Source organism: Schistocerca serialis, chromosome 3, assembly GCF_023864345.2.
Source record: "Schistocerca serialis cubense isolate TAMUIC-IGC-003099 chromosome 3, iqSchSeri2.2, whole genome shotgun sequence".
NCBI lineage: Eukaryota > Metazoa > Arthropoda > Insecta > Orthoptera > Acrididae > Schistocerca > Schistocerca serialis.
In genome coordinates this window covers 232417648-232423496 of record NC_064640.1, presented here as the reverse complement: position 1 = coordinate 232423496, position 5849 = coordinate 232417648, and the positions used below count along the sequence as shown (strand labels likewise).

At 39.8% G+C, this 5849-nt stretch overlaps 1 non-coding gene across 1 annotated transcript; it reads left to right on the top strand.

The window, feature by feature from the left end:
- The first annotated feature begins 5387 nt into the window (after positions 1-5387).
- Trnat-ugu (transfer RNA threonine (anticodon UGU)) lies at positions 5388-5462 on the top strand. Its single transcript has one exon. It is a non-coding gene; the product is annotated as a tRNA-Thr (tRNA).
- The last annotated feature ends 387 nt before the right edge of the window (positions 5463-5849 follow it).

Below are 5849 nucleotides of genomic sequence, written 5' to 3'. Positions count from 1 at the left end.
CATGCATATGACATTTGTTTCATTCACGTATTCTGACACATACAGTGCTATCTATTGATCAATTTTCACACTATTTTTCTTCTTTTGCTGTATGTTTTCCCCTTTCTCTGATAATGCAACACCCACCATCAGATGCACTGTTTCTTGATTCATGCTTCCTCTTGAGTGAAGAGCTTTCCCCTCTGGCTCTGCTACCAGATTTGGTTTCCATGTTGGCTTTCACTCTTGGGCAGACACTGTAAAGACAAATTAAATACCAGTTTAGTGTGTGATCCACAAGTATCATAAATAAATAAATCTTAAAACAACTGCAATAGAACTCTTGGAATATGCACAAAGCATCAGGTATTTTAAGATCAAAAATATGTCACATTCATGAGATAAAATTCACAACCAACCATGTTTAACAGAACCATGTAACTGTCAAACACACAGAATTCTACATTAGACTTTGTTGCTTAATTTACAGATTAATTCTCTATTATGTGGATTTCCTAGTAACTACTGTCTACACCAGCACAACTACAACCTGCAAGTTATAAATAGTGATGTCAGAAAACACCATTTCATTGTACTTGCAATACTCCTGTACTGAGATTAGTGAGAAACATTATGAATTGATACTTCATACATGTACTTACATGGGGTGTCCAAAGAGGAATCATCAGTATTCACGGAAATGACAAGAATGATAATTTGAAGAAAAAAAAGGTTCATGCATATGTATGCTCTGTTCTGAATGGATTCCAAGATAGCACATATTTAATGTACTTTGCTATTTGCTTTCTGCATTATTCAATTCACTGTCAGTTTTACACATGTACACATGTGCAACAGTTAGTGAACATCACAACATGTGTCTTAAAAATATCAATTGAAAAATAACACTTTGCGACACATTCACCTCTGAACATTATTGTACACATCAATTTACAGTTATTGTACAATTTGCAATAAATGTTTGAATATCCCATCAACTTCAATGCACTTGTGCATTCTTAGGAGAACATCTTTTATTGCTTGTCTGAGTGCATCTGTGTGTACTGTAATGAGAGCAGCAATCTCCATGATGCGACCATGCAGTTCAAGTTATGTACTCACCATTTGTTTGTCATCCTCAGACTTCATCCGACCCCATAAATAAAAATCTAATGTCATAAGGTCTGGTGACCTTGGTGGCCAGTTAACCATATGCTGTAATTTACCATCTAGTAAAATCATCAGACGATCAATTCCAATTGCAAAATGATCTAGAGAGAATTTCTGTATGGTGTGAAAAGTGGCAATTGGCACTAAACAAAGAAAAATGCAAGGTCTTCCACATGTGTACTAATGGAAATCCAGTAAATTTTCAGTACACGATAAATGGCACAAATCGAAGGGCTGTCAATCCAACTAAATACCTAGGAATGACAATTACGAACAACTTAAATTGGAAAGACCACGTAGATAATATTGTCGGGAAGGCGAAACAAAGACTGTGCTTTGTTGGCAGAACACTTAGAAGATGTGAAGAACCCACTAAAGAGACAACCAACATTATACTTGTCCATCCTCTGCTGGAATATTGCTGCACGGTGTGGAATCCTTACCAGGTAGGACTGACGGAAGACATCGAAAAAGTGCAAAGAAGGGCAGCTCATTTCATGTTATAGTGCAATAGGGGTGAGAGTGTCACTGATATGATATGCGAGCTGGGGTGGCAGTCACTGAAACAAAGGCGGTTTTCTTTGCGGTGAGATCTATTTGCAAAATTTCAATCACCAACTTTCTCTTCCGAATGCAAAAATATTCTGTTGACACACACCTATGTTGGGATAAATGCTCATTGTAATAAAATAAGAGAAATCAGAGCTCGAATGGAAAGGTTTAGATGTTCCTTCTTCCTACATGCCATTCGAGAGTGGAATGGTAGAGAAGTAGTATGGAAATCATTCGATGAACCCTCTGCCAGGCACTTAAGTGTGAATTGCAGAGTAACCATGTAGATGTAGATGTACCTCCTCTACCAGTTCAGCAATCAGGATAAATGTGGATGAGATGTTCCCTCACGCATCAAGTAAAATGTGGAGGAGCTCCATCATGCTGGGAGTACACTACAGTCCATGTAGTGCAAGTAATTCTGTCCCATAATTCACTCTTCTAAAATGACTGGATCTATCACCAAGTTACCAATCACGCCACATCAAGCATTGATCAAAAAACAAAGCTGGACATCAGTTTCCACTGTAGCATGTGGATTTTCTTGTGGCCAGCAATAATTATTGTGCATGTTGTTGATTCCGTTCCATGTAAATGTGGCTTCAGCAGTGAACAGTATTAATGGCCAACTGTTAGTTAATCAGTGACTACATTCAAGTCATGTGGTACTGACACAGATGTGAAGAATATGGACATGTTTTCTATGAAATGGGTATAAGTTTCTCGCATCTAATGTTTGCCATACATATGTTTGTGGGACACTGATACATGTAGAAAGCTGCCATGTGCTGGTAGTAGGAGAACACAGCACCATTTCAGCAATGTGTTTCTGTTCCTGCACAGGTTGGTGAACTACATTGTCAGAAGATAAATTATAACCTGGAAGAATATCTGTTTCATGTGATGTGCTGAAAACTCTCTACAATCAGGAATTTGACATCTCAGAAAGTGCTGATGGTATTCGTCAAATTAGCACAGACTCCACCACTGCAGAAGTGATAAACACACATCATATCTGCATATTCTCCATTTAGTCAGGTCGGTGAAGGAAAATTAGTTGAAAAAATTTGTGTAATCCCTATTTTTTGTACAGTGGAAGGAGGAAGCATCATGAACTACGTACTAAAAATTATGACCGGTGTGGTGTGAGTATGGTGATGAATGGGAGCTTAAAGGTCACTTTTTTATGGTTTTCTTGAATATCTCAAAAACTGCAGCTTCTAGCAAAAATGTATCCCTGCAAAAATTTAAACTACATTAAATTTCCTACAAAAAAGTTCCCTTCATTTTTTCTCTAGGACTGATAGTTCCCACATTATGAGGGATGCAAAAAATGCAGATTATTAAACATAGTGTTTTAATGATATGATATTAATGTTTGTCATTAAATGAAATGGGTCAAGAACAAATATTAAATGTGTGTGCTACATCCAAGTGCATTAAAAACTAGTAATGGATAATCTGTGTCCTGATGGTGTGACAAGTTGTAGGGTTGCGTGGATGGGGGAAAGGGGGTGGAGGCAGGAGGGATAGGTCGAGGGTAGATACATGATGGAAGGCAGGTCACCACATTGTGATCGTTCACTTCCCTCCTTTCTAGGTCTGTGTACAGAAGAGCAAGCAGGTCAGTCCACACTCTCTCTCTACCCCACTATATCACAAAGAGAACAACAGGGTGTTGTTATATTGCCTCTTCCTCCTTATGAATCACTGGCAACGCAGTGCGTTGATGTGCCCAGGGGAATTTATTTTCCATGAAGCGCAGTCACACTACATGGAATACAGATATGAATAACTAATAACAGCACCACAAGAAACATATGTTGGCAGATTCTGTGTAAATCTCTGTACGTTGTTCTACACTGCTAGAGGGAAATTTATTCTCATTCATGCTATACGGCAGTTGTATCATTCTTCAGGCAAAGGCAACAACTTCACTCAAGCGTGGCTTGCTTACAGACAGACCATACTTCCCCAACATTTCCTGTACAGTCCACTCATGTGAGTAGTTGAAATAACCTCATTGGGTTCAAATTTACATAATGGAGTTATTTTTCATTTTATTGAGAGAGTATTTATTTCCAATTGTTAAGTGAGCTATTATGTAAAAAAGTTCCACAGCTAGAGCTGTTCCATATCAAAGAACCTGTCCCAACTATAACATGCTGGCAATATGTGCTTGACAATACTGATTTTATTGTTTCTGCTATCAATGGATGGGACAGTTTTCAGAGTGTGAGGAATATCAAATGCATCATTTCAGCTTCAGCTCCTTCTGCATCTGGTGAGGCCCAGTGATATAAACTGGCTCCTTCTGTAACAGAAGTAGGTCACCTAGATGTTATAGAACTTCAGGTATTGCAACCCAAGTCAAGCAATGCATTATGGCATATTACTGTTCTAGATTTGAACATAAGTCCTTTTCCATCAGAGATATGGACACCCACCCTGCAAGATAAACTGTGGATATATGGTAAGTGGATCCATTCACTGCAGCCCACTGTACTACAAGTGCTAGCAATGCCAGTAACACAATTAAAGTTGATGTAAGTTCAGTAACTTTATGGTCAGTCGTTAATTCACCAACAAGTGACTATAACATAGTTACAAGACTTCAGAATATGCTGCCAACAACAGGCAGGTCATCTACATCTACAACTACATTTATACTCCGCAAGCCACCCAACAGTGTGTGGCGGAGGGCACTTTACGTGCCACTGTCATTACCTCCCTTTTCTGTTCCAGACGCGTATGGTTCGCGGAAAGAACGACTATCCGAAAGCCTCCGTGCGCGCTCGATTCTCTCTAATTTTACACTCGTGATCTCCTCGGGAGGTATAAGTAGGAGGAAGCAATATATTCGATACCTCATCCAGAAACCCACCCTCTCGAAACCTGGCGAGCAAGCTACACCGCGATGCAGAGCACCTCTCTTGCAGAGTCTGCCACTTGAGTTTGTTAAACATCTCCGTAACGCTATCACGGTTACCAAATAACCCTGTGACGAAACGCACTGCTCTTCTTTGGATCTTCTCTATCTCTTCCGTCAACCCAATCTGGTACAGATCCCACACTGGTGAGCAATACTCAAGTATAGGTTGAACGAGTGTTTCGCAAGCCACCTCCTTTATTCATGGACTACATTTTCTAAGGACTCTCCCAATGAATCTCAACCTGGTATCCGCCTTACCAACAATTAATTTTATATGATCATTCCACTTCAAATCATTCCACACGCATACTCCCAGATATTTTACAGAAGTAACTGCTACCATTGTTTGTTCCGCTATCATATAATCATACAATAAAGGATCCTTCTTTCTATGTATTCGCAATACATTACATTTGTCTATGTTAAGGGTCAGTTGCCACTCCCTGAACCAAGTGCCTATCCGCTGCAGATCTTCTTGCATTCCTGCATCAACGGTAACTGTTCTTTTGGGAACAGATACAACCATCATATATAGTTAAAATAGGGCTTCCTGGCCACTGACCATGTTGCGTGAACACACACACTATGCCCGAACTCATACGGGACTTGGTAGATTAATCTGCCATGAGTAATGAGTATGATGGGCAAACATCTATTAGGGGCACTACGAATGTAGTGGTGTGGACATGCTGGGAATGTGGGTCTCACGTGGAGCATGCAAGGGATAAGCCACTGCAGGCGCACTATCCTCTGTGCCCTTGGTGGCTCAGATGGATAGAGCGTCTGCCATGTAAGCAGGAGATCCCGGGTTCGAGTCCCGGTCGGGGCACACATTTCAACATGTCCCCAATGAAGTATATCAACGCCACTTTGAAGCTAGGGTGTCCATTTAATTATCATTTCATTCTAGAAAAGCTGCAAGGCCATCAATGGTAACTGTTAGGGAACAGATACTACCTTCATATATATTCTTGACTAACACCAATTCACGATGTCCAGTCTAAAAGCTAACTAACGCTCATGACAGTTGCAGACTGCATTCAAAGAAAACCTGATTGGCATCCTCAAAGTGGCACTAATAATCCTATTTTTATGTGACAGGCACAAAAATGGAATACACATCATACCAACTTTTGTTTACATCACACAACTCCTTCTTGCTGTTACAGTTTTTTTCTGTCAATGTATTATGTGGTGATTTTACGTTAATCTGTTA